This window comes from Canis lupus, chromosome 1, assembly GCF_011100685.1.
Source record: "Canis lupus familiaris isolate Mischka breed German Shepherd chromosome 1, alternate assembly UU_Cfam_GSD_1.0, whole genome shotgun sequence".
Lineage (NCBI taxonomy): Eukaryota > Metazoa > Chordata > Mammalia > Carnivora > Canidae > Canis > Canis lupus.
Window position 1 is genome coordinate 88,517,489 of NC_049222.1, and position 16,909 is coordinate 88,534,397.

General features: G+C 42.3%; 1 protein-coding gene across 3 annotated transcripts in view; it reads left to right on the forward strand.

Moving 5' to 3' along the window:
• APBA1 (amyloid beta precursor protein binding family A member 1) overlaps window positions 1-16,909 on the forward strand; it is a 197,023-nt gene that overhangs the window by 56,696 nt on the left and 123,418 nt on the right. The window lies entirely within an intron of this gene.

A 16,909-nucleotide genomic window follows, 5' to 3' on the forward strand; every position in this document is an offset into this window, starting at 1 on the left:
TGTCCAGAACTTTCTCTTCTTGCCAAACTGAAACTCTGATACCCATGAAACAATTCTCCTTCCTTGTCCCCAGCCCCTGGCAACCACCATTCTACTTTCTGTCCCTGTGAATTTGGTTGTTCTAGGTACCTCATGAAAGTGAAATCATGTAATATTTGCTCCTTTGTGAATGGTTTAGAGTAATATGTGGAGGGGCGCCTGGGTAGTTCAGTTGGTTAAGCATCTGCCTTTGGCTCAGGTCGTGATCTCAGGGTCCTGGGATCGAGCCCCACATTGGGCTGCCTGCTCAGCGGGGAGTCTGGTTCTCCCTCTCTCCCCTACTCATGCTTTCCCTTGTTATCTCTGTCACTATCTCTGTCTCTCTCAAATAAATGAAGAAAATCTCTTCCTAAAAAAATAATAATTTGTGGAGAAATTGTGAAATAGTTATAAAATGCAGTAATAAACCCCTAGCAATGAATGGAATATAGATTAAAATGGAACTTGAAAAAGAATGTCATGTTAAAAAGCTTGATCTTTGGGCTTTGCAGAGTCCTCCTTTGTTGACCACTGTGACTGGAAGTCTATCTGTTAGTGCACTGTTCTGGAGATGTGGATGGACTCCTTTCCCTCTCCTGCCAGGTGAATCTTGCTTCTAGGTCTTTCAAGAACTCTGTCATCTTGACAACCCCAACTGCATCCTCTCAAGTATTCATTCAGCACCCACTAGGTGCCAAGTCTTTTTCCAGGTGCAGGGACCTAAGGGGGAGCCAGAGTCCTTATGCTCTCCCTCCACCTTTGCCTCTTATGCGGAAGCTTCCACTGGAGGCCTGGAAACTCAGTGAGATATACACTGTGTCATGTCCATTTCCCAGGTGACAAAGGAAGCTGGTGACTTGAGATGCCTTTGCACACTTTTAACCATTTTGCTGGGAATCCTTCCATGGAGTATCAATCCTTCCATGCTGTAAGCACAATGTAGCAAACATAGTTTAACCTCCCTCCATTACTTAGGTCTGTGTTGCACTGTAAATATTGATTTGCTCTCCCACTAAGTGGCTCTGAGCTGCAGCATGTAATTCAGCAGCCTCTGCTGCTTTGGCTCTCAGCTTTCAAGGTGTCTTCATATTCCCCTTTTAATCTGCTAGCTCTAGGAAGATCTAAGGAGAGAATCAGATGTTCCATGCTTTGAAAACCAGCTAACCGGGCTGAAGAAGGATTGTGACAAAAGAGAGACTTATGCCCTTCAGTATCTCTCTCTGCTTCTAGATATTTAGAATTCCAGGTGTTTGGTTAGGCCCATGGCCATGAGAATAGGGAAAACCACGTTTCCCAGCCTCCCTTTGAGCTGTGCGTGGCCAGCGTGACTAAGTGCTAGCCAAGGAGATGCAAACAGAATGTGTCTTTGGGGAGGTGTTCTTGGAGAATGGAGTGTGTTCTTCTTCTAACATGCTTGGTACATGGATGTGGTAGCTGTAACTCCAACTTGAGCCATGAGGATAAAGCAGACACATCTGGGAAGGTGGAACAGAAAGCTTGAAGCTGTCAGGTCTCACATAACTGGTGCCATCATCCCAGCCATGATCTGGATTTTTATGTGAGGGAGAAATAAACTTATACCTGTTTACTCACTCCTAGTTTGTGCCTCAGTTACTTGTAGCTAAACCTCATTAATAAATTTGATGAAAGGATTCAGATGCCTGGAGAATAAGTATGCTCCACATCAGTGGTTTTAAAAAATTGTCAGCAGGGGCATATGGGTGGCTCAGTTGGTTAAGTGTCCAGCTCTTGATCTCAGGTCATGAGTTCAAGCCCCGAGTTGGGCTCCATGCTGGGCATGGAGCCTACTGAAAAAAAATTTGTCAAGAGAACTCCAACATATAAATAGACTAAAAGGAAGTGGTTCTGATTGCGTGGAGATATCCAGAGTCAGCTGGCTGGCTTCCCTTCCTCTCTATCAGGGCTCTGAATCAATTCTGATCATGAATTGCTAAAGAACATAGTTTGAAAACTGGTGTGCATGCCCTTAAAGTCTTTTCCCATGCTTAGATTCTAGGAACCAAGTAGAGCCATTCCTCAGACCACCCCAACTGTTGAGCTCATGTGGATGTCTCCTGAGGCATCTTAGATCATCATTTACCACCAACCCGGTGTGGACATGACTGGATTTAGCCATAGGTGGGTGAACTTTTAGCAACTTGAACCATTTGGAAATAATCTGTGAACCCATGACTAAACAAAAAATAACTGTGAATATGAAGGAAAACCGTTACCATGCACCCATACCCATGGGAAACAGAGAGTGACTCTCAGACTACTGCCAGGACATGAAATGCCATATGAATTAAAGATCCACTAAAATACTTCTTGGAAGAGTGACATCCATAGCCGCAAGCTCCAAAAAACAGGTTGAACTAGGCAATTTCAGAGGTCTTTGCCATTCTGTAACAAACTGTCATTAATTAGGAAGGCAGACATTGGGAACTAGGTAGATTTTTATTTTCTTTAGTATGCTTTGAAGTTCCCCATAAGTACAGATTCCCATGGAAACCAAAGTAGAAGAGAAAAAGGAGACTTAAAATAGTAAATATTTAATTATTTAAATACTTCTTGAAGATATTTATTTAAATATGCATTAAAAATATTAAATATTAGGTAAGTATTGCTTTGACTTACTGCCTGCTTGTTGTGTACTGTTAGACCTCAGGCCAAAAAGCAATATTATAAACATGACCCAGGCACTCAGGGGCAGCCTTTGGACAAAGTTGATTGGAGTCTTAGTTTTTCATCTCTTTATCATTCAGATCACCTCAAGAGTGAACTGCAACAATATGTGCTTGTAGAACATATATTTTACCATTAATAATACTTATAATAGTTGTCATGAATTGAGTGTTTACTTCATGCCAGCCTTTGTATTAAGTACTTCATATCACATTTCTCAATTAATTCTTACAATGAAATTGTAGTTGTTAATATCCCTTTTGACAGGTGAGGAAATTTATGTCCAGAGAGGTAACATGCCTTACTAGTAACAGCAAAGCATGCTTCTGGCCTCTCAACAGACTCCAATGCAGTGCTCCTAACCACTGGCTCCCCACTAGAAAGTGAGCACTCTGCAGTTGTTTGGGGCAATACCTGGTTATCAGCAAAGTGCTAAAAATGGTAGGTAGAAAGCATTTCAGAACTCTTTTGGCCATTAGTTAGATGAGCCTTTCCGTTAGTGTTTTTTTGCTCACCAGGAATCCCTAGACATATTATTATATATTATTATAGTTCCCAATCATATAGTCATAATCATGTCATATTATTATGCATAACTGCATTATATTCACTACAACCACTCTCTATAATCTAATCTCATCCAAATAGTTATGGGTCATTCCTTTTCCCTTCTCCCACTCTGATTCCTCTTGTAGTCCTTCCTTTACCCTTCACCTGATCTCCTCTTTCATAGGAAATAGTAATTGGGATAGATAAGGAGGGCTGATTGTCCAAGGGCCAGTTGGACATATAGGCTCACCAGAGGAGATGAGGGTCCAAGAACTTGATTATACCCCTTGATTCCTTGTGACTCCAAGTGTGGTATATGGATCAGCAGCAACACCTGGAACTGAGTAGAAATGTAAACTCTGGGACTCTATGCAAACCTACCAGGTCAGATTCAGCATTTTAAAGACCCCCACCCCACCCCCAACTCCTGCCCAGAAATTTTTGGCACATTAAAGATTGAGTAACAATACCGTCGTCCATAGTTGCAGTCATGATATGGCATGCATCATTCCAGAGGTTGTTGACAGGGGAAAGGATGGGGAGAAGCAGCAGGAAGAAGACCCAAGGCCTAAGGTCCAGCTCAGGGCTGTGAGACACCAGCAGGAGGGGAAAGCAAGGCTTCCTCAACAGAAATAAGAATCACCTCACCTTTGGAATCTGCAGACTCTGACCCCAGGGTATCTGACACCTCTGTCATTGCACAAATGCAATAGAAACACATCTAGTCCAACTTGGCAATTATTATAGAGAGTTAAATAAGAGTTGGGTAATCAAGGTCACGAAAGTCATTTAAGAGAGCTTCACTGAACAAATTTCTTTTCATAAGTAATGAGTCCTTCAGGGATGAAAAGAGCTGACAAAACAAAAGGTTTCCTTTTAGGAAAGTAATTCTGTATTTTGTTTATTTGCTTAATATGTTTTTGGATTTTGTTGTGATTTTTTAAAAACCCTAGCCCTCTTATCTGCTGTGGCTTTCATTGGAGCCAATAGGAGTGTGAAAGAATTGACCTCATTTGAAATTTCCTTTCAGCAAATGGTCAAACCTTTGTTTTCTGCTCCATTGTTTTCTAAACTGGTGCATAAAAAATAATGCTTGTGCTTCAGGCCTGTGCTTGCAGTGTTAACCTCCTGTAATTTCCTGATCTGCATAGTACATCTGTTCTCTGCTTACACATGAACCTCAACTCCTCACTCTCTCCAGGCCTCCTTCATATTCTTCTTGGCCCCTTGGTGATGGTTGTCTGATAATTCATATGGTTATAATTCCATGAATATTTTTTTCAGTTATAATTGGATGGGATCTGAGCAAGTGAGTTATCACATACTGCATTTTTTTTTCCCTCCCAAAGCAACCTCATATCATGTATCCATGATAGTGTGGTTGCTGACTTAAAACCCGTTCTAAAAGAAAAAAAATGTCATGCCTCCCAGAGATTATAAATGACTAGACAAAGATAAGATCAAGTGTATTTATATCAGCCTCCAAATATTGTGATAAGAAGAAAGAAATATAATCTGTTACTTGACTTTCAGTGGGTAAGTTTTTAAAATATAATGGAAATGCAGACTCTTGCCTTTGTATTTTAAATGCATTACCTTTGGAAAATTCTTTGATACCATGAGGAATGGATGCTGCTATGCCAAAGGTTAGGGTCTTCTGACGGTGATAAGTACTCTGCAGTATTTGAATGACTAAATTTCTTATATGGCATTTTTTTTTTAACACTTCTTGGTTGCAGAAGCCTTTCTCATTTTATTTCATTTAATATGTAAAGTGATATGCCATTCCTATGTAGGTAAAAGGCTGGGGGCCCCAGTAATAGTGTACACTCATATTTACTGCTTGGTTTTCAGGTTTGACCATTTTAGTCTTAAGAGTATGAAGAAAAGCTTATATAAGAAGCCACTTTTCTTTGGCACAAACTTTGTAAGCATTGTGAGTCCTTGACAATAAAGACATCATCAAACACTGTGAAAGTAGGATGTGGAGGGACTTCAGTTTCCTGTTTAGCATTCTAATAGAGGTAATTTAGGTAAATTGCTAATTATTGAAAATGATGACTATATCTAGGAAGGAAGGGAAGAAGGAAGTTGGATCATTCATACAAGCAAGAAAATATACCTGTCATAATGCCTTCTGTAAAATTGACTTCAGCACTGATCAAGTAAGGTGAGGACTGGTCGCTATTATTAAAACACGGATCCTATCAAAGTAAATCAGGAAACGAGCATGGATTGAGGATCTGGCTTGTTGATCCTGGCACATCTGGTGATGGCTTATGTGTTGGACATTCAAAAGAAGTGGTGGACACAGTCCTCTGTTTTGAGGGGTGCACATAATTGGAAGAGTTTGGACATCTGACACATTAAGATATTTAAGAATATTGGTGAGACATCTATTTCTGAAAGCATAAAATGTTTTTCCACTGGGAGATTTTTATCCCCAGGAGCAAAATACACAAAAGACACAGAACTGAAGTGAAGGGAAGAAGAAAGGCGTGTAGAGGGAGGGGGAAATGTAGTTAACTGGGAAACATCAGGACTTGAAGTCAGAAGCTCTGTTTTGAAAGCCTATTGAAGAAGGGAGCCTAATAGGCAGTGTGTTGTGTCCCTCTGGAGCCCTGCCTCGACGTCAGTTGTTTACCTCCTTTGGCAGTTTGAGACCTACATTCTGGGCCTCCTGAAGTCATGGCAATGATAGGAGAGAGAGGGTTTTCTTCATGGGTCTATTCAGATCTGCTCTTGGCAAAACACTTCCTGCTGAAAGTTCCCAGTGCTTCCTTAGGACTTTGGTCTTAATGTTGAGTTTGAAGTCAGATCTGGAAACTAAAATATGCCGAATATTCTTTGTACTTTTAAGCTGTCTGTAGTACATGGCAGGGAGCAGGACCTAGCTCTCATCAGGGCCCCAGGTGTATCCCTGCCCACCTTGGAGAGGTGAGGCAGGGGGTGGGTGGGGAGAAGCTCAGGAGAAGCAGAGCGTATGCACTTGGCCAGAACAAGACTGACACAATTAATAGACATTAGAACATGATTCTCTGTCTGGAAATTGAGGGTGATTATTTCTCCTTCATTGTGTACAGCATCCTTTTGAGATCGTTTGGGGAGGGATTTTGTCAGACTGGAGAATTGTGATTAATGATGAAGGCCTTGTAGAGCCAGCCTGCATGAATGCATTATCCTCAGTTGCTTTCCCATCTGTGAGCTTAGATTGCTCAGTGCCAGAGCTGCAAGGCCTTCAGAGTGGAGCTGGTCCAGCCCCATTATTTTGGATGATGAACAAACAGACACAGAGAGGGTAAGGGGCTTACTCTGTAGCTCACAGGGAGTCGGGACTAGTACCAAAGTCTCCTGTGTCACAGGTTCCTGTTCCCCTGGCAACACAACACCAGTCTGTCCACCATTCAGCTCAGCAGCTCCTTATTGAACTTCAGTGCATCTCACTGAACTGAGCTAAACCCCAGGGTTTCTTTTTTTTTTTTTTTTTTAACCCCAGGGTTTCTAAGATGGGATAAGATGTGGTCCCTTTCCATGAGGAACTCATAGTCTGGGAAAGAGAAAGAGAGAGAGAGAGAGAGAGAGAGAGAGAGAAAGAGATTGATAGCATATCTCATCATTTTTTATAAAGTAAGGCAAGAATGAGCACAGGTATAGAAACATAGTGAAGAGCGTGGGCCATCCCACGAGCACTGGAGGAGGTTCCATTTGACTGGAGGCTTCAAAGGCCAGCATGGGTGAGTCCTAGGAAGAAAGGTGGGAGGAGGCCCATCCAGAGGAGGGAGCCACGTGAGCCTCGCCCCAGGGCTTCCTAACAAACCACTTCTTCAGGACCCTCTATTGAGAAGCAGTCTGGTCTCTTTGAATCTAGTAACCTCATTTCTCTTAAAATTCAGGTGGAGGTTATAGCAGGTATTTTGAATTATTCTTTTCCTATTTCATCTAGTGAAAGGTTGACCTAAAATGTTTGGCCAGAGAGAAATAGAAAAACCAATCCCAGTTTGAACTGCTTGAATCTGATTGAGTCAGGATCTCAAGTCTTCCTACTCTTGATTTCAGCGTTTTTGGAAGCGACTTGAGTTTTTGATGGGCCACGGAATGAGCTTACAATTTAACGTACAAAAGACTACCCCAATAACCTGTAAGGTCTGATTAAAAAACATGGGCTAAATGAGCTACTGAAGGAAAGCTGTGTGCTAAGACCACCCACCCCTTGTTTCTGGTGACTGTGCTCCCACTCTTCTCATGATGTACTGTACATACCCCTCTGAAGAGTATTCTCAATGCTTGTGAAAGAGGAAGGTGAGCTAGGGTGTCACCAGCTCCTTGTTAAATGGAGGTGAAAGAGAAGAGCAGAGGGCATAGTGGAAAGCCTTCTATGTTTGGGTCTCACCTCACACATTTCATCCTTTCCCATGAGGAATGAAGTCAAGCAACAAGTGTTGACTGAGCATCTTCTAGATACAAAACATTGTGCTGAGTGCTTTGAGGATATAAGAACAGAAAGATACACCTCTTCTCCCAAGCATATTATATTTTTATATTTTAGTTCAGGAGATACAAAACATGTTATGACAAGGTCTCATGCCCTATAAGGTAGAACTCTGCTACTTATTTGTCTGGTAGTTATGTTATTGCTGGCAAATTGCCTTACCAAATCTGATTTTCCATTTCCTCCTCTGTAAATTGGGGGTACTAGCTTACAGGGAGGGATGTGGTGAATTTACACAGGATAATGAAACATGTCACCTGAAGCATGCTGTATACTATATGCTCAGTAAATATTAGCCTTAGCCTCCTGCATGATTATCATTGTGGTGTCAAGAAGCTAAGTTCTGACATCTAAGATCTGATGTCCACACTAACATCTAGGCATAGATCTTTAACAGGAACAGCAAACCTGACATGTCCACAAATAGTTCTTGTCTCATCATCCAATTAAATGGTGTCACCATCAAACCAGTTGCTCAAACTAAAGATTTAGGAGACATTGATTTCCTCTCTTTTTTTCTTTATTTCCAACCACCTACCAACTTTGGTCTGTTCTGCTTCTAAAAAATAGAAAGAGCTTACCTGCTTCTTTTCCATCTTTATTGCTACCACTCTGGTCCAAGGCACCATCATCTCTTGCCTCAACTACTGGCCCCTGCCTATCACACTTGGATTACTGGACCCTTTCATTCTCCTACCATGACCTTTCTATTCCTCCAAAATGCCACACCCTTTTTTTTTTGTATCAGAGCTTGTACACTAGCTATTCCATCTATTAGGGATGTTCTTTCTTCCTCTTCTCTCTTTAATAGCTTTATTGCTTGCTTGCCTGGGCAAAGCAGGTCTCTGCTCAAATATCATTCCCACATTCTTCCCTGACATTGTCTGCTGCCTCACCCCCCACCCAGTTTCTTATATCGTAGTACTTACTCTATTCTGTACCTTCTGGAACATCTCATAGGTGCTATAGAAGGGGAATAAGTATCAGAGTATCTCATAGGATGTTTTTAGGCAAGAGCTTAAAAGTGACTTATATCACTTCTGTGCATATTCTTTAGCCAGACTTCAGTCTAATAGACCAACCTACCTGCAAGAGGAGGCTGAAAAATATACTTTTCTTGTGTGCCCAGGGAAAGGAAGCAATGTGGAAACACGCCATTGACTGCTGTAGCTCACATAACTGAGAATCCAAATATATGGTTTCATCTAAATACTCAGTGACACCACAGTCCTTTTTTCCATCTCCATTTCTGGATTCCCTTCCAGTTTGGCTACATGCTCAGATAGGCTCTCTTTCACTGAAGTAAGATGAATGCAGAGGCTCCACATCTTGCCACCTATGGTAGTAGTGAGAGTCTTTCCAGGAAGCCTCAGAAGTCTCATTGGATCACCTTCCCATCATATAAACAATTGTTTTAGCCAAGGGAATGTGACCTTAGAGCAATGTGTGTTCTGCATTTGAGGATTTAGGAGCTAGGGAGAGGGGCAGCTGAACCATAGTGGATCAAGATTTGATTTGTCTTACTTTAGCCTAAACTTTTTGTTGGTTAAGGATAAACCTAAGTATCTTCATCCCAGTTAAGAAATGTGTATTTTTATTTTTTATTTATTTTAAATTTTTTCCATTTATTTTTATTTTTTATTCTTTTTAAATTTCAATTCAATTTTGGAATAAGTATTTTTATTTTTTTTTCTAAAGATTTTGTTTATTTATTCATGAGAGACACAGAGAGAGGCAGAGACATGGGCAGAGGGAGAAGCAGGCTCCATGCAGAGAGCCTGGTGCAGAACTTGATCCCAGGACCCTAGGATCACAACCTGAGCCAAAGGCAGATAGATGCTCAACCACTGAGATACCCAGGTGCCCCAAAATAAGTATTTTTAGATGTGAGTTGTAATGGGCAGCCAGGACTCCCCTTATATCACCCCATCTCTGCTGAGTTCACAGAGAATGCAGTTATATTCATGATGAGTTTGAGAGAAGACTGAGTAGCTGAAATAAGGTGAGAACAATACCATGAGAGGAGAGGAACTTGTAGTCATGCTATTATTAGGATGTCATGGTGTATATTGAAATAATCCAGGATTATGATGTCAGAGAGGAACCCAGAACCCAAGAAATGAAGCTAAGGGTCACAGAAATTGTTGATATATTGAAACAAGAGTGGGTGATTTATAGTGTGATCAGGTGAACTTCAAAGCTGAGAGGACTTTAAGGAATGAGGAGAGAATGATTTGGAGGCAATGCCAAGTAAGGAAGATACCAGCTGCTCTTCCTGGTCCAGACAAACAAGTACTGTGGTAAAGGGGGCCAGCCACCACTTGAGAACCTTACAGAGGAAGCAGTGCCCTCATGAGATTATTAGGTTGTGGCTAGAAAAAGAAGATAGAAAAGAATGTTCAGCCAAGAGGTTGGCTTTAAGATCTTCTGCCCATTTTACCATAATATGAACTCAGGTATGGGCTGAATCAAAGAAGACCCTATGTCAGTCAACCAGAGATCACCTTCTGTTGATGTGCCAGTCCTCCATTAGTTCAGCAGATACTATGTGAGCAAAGCAGACACAATTCCTGTCCTCATGGGGTTTACAATCGAGTAGAGGACATAGACATTAAATAATCAGATGCATAATATAAGTAGAAACTTTGATAATAGAGATGTGCACATGTTCAGAGCATAATACAGGGAGATCTGATTCTGAGCTGATTCTGTGCAGGAAGGGATAAGAAGACTCCAGGTATCTATCTGGGCATAACTACTCAGTGCTTGATGTTAACTGTGGTAATGGCCAAACTCTAGAAGTATACTTATCTCTCTTTTTAGTGGTTATATGTGGGTGGGGTATTATATGATGACTCCAAATGTCCCAGCAGAAATCCTGTTGAGCAGCTACAATGAGGGTTCAAGAACCCCATGGCAACAGAGCAAACTTCATGGGCCAGTCAGCCATTGTCGTAGGATTCCATCATGAAGCTATAATACAGGAATATACATGGATGGACAATCCAGAAACAGGCCCAATTTGAAAATGCTGGAAAAGGTTGCCTGTAGGTAGCATGGCTGATTGCAGAGCTGTATAAAACTATATGAGATGAGCAGGAGCAAGGCACATAGTCCCCAGTCCAAAGAGTATTGGAGTGCTCAGCAGGTGACCAGAACAGGCCTCAGTACAGAGATTAAACTGGGAATCCTGTCCCCAGAAATGGGCCATTAGTTGGGAACTAAGTCTCATGAGCAGGGAGGAAGCCTGGTTTTTAGAGCATTGAGTAAGGTCAGACAGTCAAGGGTTCTGGATCTTGGGCCTTGGATGTCAGATCAGTGCTCCAGAAATCCCACCACCAGCCAGTCAGAACTGAGTTGTGGGGACCTGGCTGAGCTGAACCTGCAGCTGGGGTCAGATGACATCTCTGGGGCCCAGGGAAGTAGCATCAGCCTGGGAACCAAAGCCAGGGCTGGATCTATTCTGAGTGCTCCGCTTCTCTCCAGGGTGCTTCAGCCTACAGCAGCCTCTTGCCCTAGCAGGGATGGAGGAACGGTACACACCCCTTCCTTGTGTCCCAGGCTCTTCTCTTCATCCCCTCTGTTTTCAGTCAGAGGATCCTGACAGGCTTGGAGTCAGGTAGCTGACTTAGCTGACCTAACAGATTATTATGGTCCAGCAACCATTTTAGTCTTTAAAGCTTTCCCTTCTTTTTTTAGTATTTTAAGAAGCAGATAATTTTGCAAATGCAAACCTACTGGTTCGGCATGGTGTTATTATTAGCTTGCATGTTATTATGTACTTATCTATTTGCTGGCACCATAAAAAAAAGTGTCCAAGGACAGGATCTTTTTTTTTTTTTTTTTAGATTTTATTTATTTAGTCATGAAAGACACACAGAGAGAGAGGCAGAGACACAGGCAGAGGGAGAAGCAGGCTCCATGCAGGGAGCCCGACATGCGACTCGATCCTGGGTCCCCAGGATCAGGCCCTGGGCTGAAGGCAGTGCTAAACTGCTGAGCCACCCAGGCTGCCCAGGACTTTGTTTTCTTCACTGCTTGATCCCCAGCGACTAGATCAACATTAGTCACAGAGTAGATGTTCAACAGTTTTGTCAAGTGAACAAATACGAATAAATGAATAAGGAAGAGAACATTCCATTGTAATAGGCTTGGATAGCTCAATCCTGTTTATAGACATGTTATATACAAATAAGACATTCACAGGTTTAAACTAGTTATCAAAGGATTACTCTGGATATCTAGGCAAATGATGACTAAGTCGTCCTGGACAATAAATGACCATTCCTTGTCTTCCTGGCTACTCCAAGAATAATTCAAGTTTTTATATCAATTGAAACTTTGATCCTTCCTTCTTGCTTTGCTACAAGACACATACACACACAAAAATGAGCTTTGCTTGTATACATCTATAAGCAACAAAATCGATTTTACTTTGTAGAAAGGATATTATTTTCTTTTTAAAATGGACCCATAGTAAAGTTTGCTACAATTCACTGAATATGTGCTATGTGCCCAGCACTATTCTAAACCATTTACATTTATCAGCTCATTTTTATAATAGTTACATATATTGTGATGATGATGATTATGATGATGATGATGACTGCTCCCATTTTACATATGGAGAAATTGGGGTATGAAGAAGTTAAGTAAATAGGCTAAAGCCACACTGCTAATTGGTAGAGGAGTCAGAAGTGTTCTTTCCAGAGCTTTTTTGTTTTTACTTTTTGGGGTTTTTTGTTTGTTTATTTGTTTTTAAATATTTTATTTATTAATTTGAGAGAGAACACACACACAAGCTGGGAGGAGGGGCAGAGGGAGAGAGAGAAGCAGACTCCCCACTGAACAAGGAGCCCAATGCCAGGGCTCAATCCCAGGACCCTAAGATCATGACCTGAGCTGAAGGCAGATGCTTAGCTAACTGAGCCACCCAGGTGCCCCACCAGAAGTGTTCTTAACCACTAGTCTGTACAGCCTATAATGTACCTGGAAGGGCTCATCAGTAAACATAACACAAGTCTTCATCTTTTGAGTGAACAGAGGGTAAATAAGACATGTTGATGGCCTCATAGGCTTCTTGTGAGGATCAAATGAGTTGATACATGTTAAGTACTTAAAACAGTCTCTGCCGCATGATGAGTGCCCACAATGTGAGCCATTTTCATCCACCTCCACCGTCTAGATGCTCATGATATTGTGGAGATGGAGAGCACGGATATATGTGATTTCTGTATATCTACATTTTTATCTGGGGTTGGCCAGTATTTTCCTTCAATGACAGAAGTTGGGAGGGAAGAGCCGGTGACATTAGGTGAAATTTAATTAGCAAATAGACAGGAAGGGAGTATGATGACTGGGGAGACTGCAAATCTTTGCCATTCTTCCACTGACCTGATAGAAAAACGTTTTTACAAGTAGGAAGAAAATGGCTGACATTTACTGTGTTCACCGTGTGCTGGACACTGTGAATAGATTATGCCCTCGAATCTTCCCCATATCCCTTCCAATTATGTACTATTATCCACATTTGGAAGATGAAGCCATGGAAGCCTGGAGAGGCAAGTACTTGCCTAGGGTCCCCCAGCTGGCTAGTGCTTGCTACAGAGCCCATGATTTTAATGATTCTGCAATACCACACATTCCAGCCTTCACTGGGTGAGAGGAGGTGGGTCTGCCGCTATCTAAAGCTTTTTATGAAATGCAGGGCGTAGTCAGGATGGAAACCCTGGTAATTTTTTTAAACTATGTAATTAGAAATCTCTTTTAAGATGATTTTTTTTCTTTTAAATCTCATTCATTTGCTGGATAATTTTTTTGAGCTAACTCTAATAACACCATTTTAGTATAATTACTTGAGATATAGGAGCTTAAGATAGAATTCTTAAGAACAGTGTCTGATTGATGAAGGGTAATTTTGTAGCACAGTAATAGATTTAAAATAAATCCCAGTTGTCAAAACCATTAACACCCAGGATTTGTATACGGGCTGATTGTATGTGTTCATTCGTTTGCTTCACTCAGTCATTCATTCATTCAGTATATAGAGATATCATGAGCCTATGCAGGATCTTGTCTAAGTGAACGTGACAGATTCCAGCTTGCATGGCTCTTCACTCACTGTCATCACAAAGGAGGCCAGGAGTGCAAGTGAAGGCAGGAAATTAGAGGGACGGGCACCTCAGTCCCCAGTTAGGACAAGGAGCCCCAGTGATGAGGCTGGTAAAGTGAGGCCCAAATGGGAATGGCCCAAATAGGAAGAAAAAGCCAGAAAAGCAGAAAGACAGAGGGTTCCAAAGGACAGAGGAGAGTGCATCAGTAGCATTTCCCCCATTTTACTAGTGAAGAAACTGAGTAGAGGAGCCTGGGGAGGTGGGATGGGAAGCAAACATAAGCTAGAGGAAAGAATAACAGGCAGCTTGCCTAAAATCTGCAGAAATACCCAGTTTACATAGTTCTTTATCTCCACGTCTGCAGTTCAGTTTGATGGGCTGATCCATCATCACTGTCCCACTGCCTGATTATCAGGCATGGAAAGAAACAGGTCCAGATCACAGGAGCCACCGTGTCAGCGGCCTGAGAGCAGATTAGAAAGTAATTGTTTTCACTTCTGTGTTCCCCCATTTAAACATTTATCAAGAGGATAAATGGCATGTTAAATGTTCTTACCACTGCTAACCAAAAAACCAAGAAGACTTTTTTGGTTGGACCTTTGCAGTATCTCAAAGGGGAAGCTTAGCTATTAAAGGGCCTTCCACTGATCATCTTACTCTGATCCTTTACATCAGAAGACAAGTTGTGGCTCTCCTTGATCTACTGGGTACTGGGGTAGATGCCTGTGGGCACTTAGAATAGATGTATCTGTGGGCTAAAAATGTTTCTCCTCTTCCTCTTGTGTAAATACTTGAGCATCACTAAAGAGAGACCTTTTCTAAGAGTCACATAGAGCCACAGCACATTTTATCTGCTTGTGAGAAGCTGTCGTATCCTCGTGAAGACACTTCACTTGCGTTGGCCCTCAAGCTGGGACTCCTGTTACCAACTGCCTGGTCCATACTGAGCCACAGCCCCCATTTCACAGATCACCTCTAATTGTACGACCAGGTCTCACAGCCCCCACAGCTGGGAGGTAAGAGTGGGGTTGGCCTTCACATCTGCTGCCCCCAGGGGCCTCTCTGTGCCTTGCATATTCCCTAGGGCACAGCCAACAAGGAGTAGCTGCAGAGGCCTTCCTCCATTCATTAAATATTTATTGGGTGCCTACCGTGTGACAGGAACTGTTCGACCTTTTGTCCTGAAACCAGATTTCAAAAGGCAAAACCAGAGAGTCCTTGAAGTGTGGGACCACAGTTCCATGCGGACTGGTCCCTCCCCACCACACCACCTGAAGACAGTCTATTTGCCTAGCAAAATAACACGTCCCCTTGCATCATATCACCTTTTTGAAGGAGTCTGGACTCTTTTTTTTTCCCCCTGCCCGCAGAGAAGTGTGGTGAGCTAAGCTTCTGGATGCAGTAAAGTAAATGTCAGGGGTGTTTTCTCAGTGAATCTGACTGGCTGATCTTATTTTTACTTGCAACAGAAAGAATAACTCTGGCCATGCTAACATATAATCCTGAGGTGAGGAAATTGCAGGGCAGGGTGAGGGGGGAAATGCATTTTGACACTCTTCCTTTGACTGATACCATTTATGTGGCCTATCATGAGCCTAAATTAGATTCAGGTCAGATGTACCAGGAAATTACAATGCCAGGAAAAAAGGTGCCTAGAAATGACACCGTGTGCATGGCATTTCAGTGGTGCTGTTGATTGGGGCCATCTTTGATCTCTGTCACCTGCTGCTCAGGAAGTGGGTGACTATCAATTATATAAGCTCTCAGAGGCTCAGAGAGGCATGTCAAAGATGGATCCAGGTCAGAATCTCCATCCAGAATCTGGGAAAGCAATTCTGCTCTTCAATTTAGGGACAACTGTTCAGCTCCTCATAGGTCTTCATTTTATTTAACTGTTTGAGAGCCCATAAGGCTGCCAAGGTGACACAGAGAGGGACCCGTGGAGTTTATGTAGTGGGGAGATAAAGGTACTTTATACAGCCCACAGGATTCTGTAGTCCCCACCAGTATGTGTCATGTGGAACACCGTTCAGTGGAGTGAAAAGCATTTCATGCTCTTGGTTTTTCAAAAGAGGCCTGTCAGCAAGTTTCCCAGAGCAAAAAATAACTGTGCCGTAGTCAAACTTCACTAAGAGTCCTATCCAATTAGATAATGTCATCCCACTGTGAAGAGGAATCCAGGGCTTTGCTAGAATAATAGGATACTAATCACTACCAATAGGATTTGTTAACGCAGACCAGTAGGGTTGAGTTGGGTCTCCTTTACCCTTCATGCAAAGTCTGTCTTCCTTTCTCAGAACCTGTCTGTCCTGAGGTCAGGCCCAGTGAGGAAAAGGTTGTTCTCTGGTGCTTTGCTCAGGCTGAAGGTTTCTAGGATTTAATTCAAAGCAAAAGAAGCAATATTTGTTGAGCATACACTCAGTGCTAGGCATTGTGCTAGAAACTTCCCCAGTGTATGCCTGTGGCAGGCATTGCTAATTGACAACAACAGTCACCCAGTCAGCCTGGATTCAGGCTCCAAATCCTCAGGAAAGAGCTCCTGGCAGCCACAGTCAATCAGTGGGGTTTGGCCCCCATGCATAGGCCATCCAGGTATTTAAAAATGATTTTCTCCAAGACAGAGAGCAAGGCTTCCCATCTCCTCACTTATGCCTTGCTGTGCTCACTGCCCAATAAAGGTCCTTTGTTAAATTTGCACTTGTGTTTTGAGAATGGTACCTCAGGCAGATGTGGTTATGTTTTTTTAAGGAAGTTGGAAAAAACTGGGGCTGCAGAGAGCCATGGCTCTGGGTCAGAGGCTGGCTGAGACAGTTGGCTTTGCACAGCTATAAAAACCACTCTGCGGCTAATTGGCTTTTGAGAAATGGGATGGAACCAGGAAGAATCAAATTAGATCTACTACCAAATTGGCTTTTCTCTGTTTTTTCTCTCCTTTCCTTCCTCCTCCCCCACCCGCTTATTTACCTCTCCCTTTGCGTCTTATTGCAGTGATGATATATTTACGAGACTCCGGTAACATGCGCTAACTGAGATCTACAACTTTTCTGTGCGCACT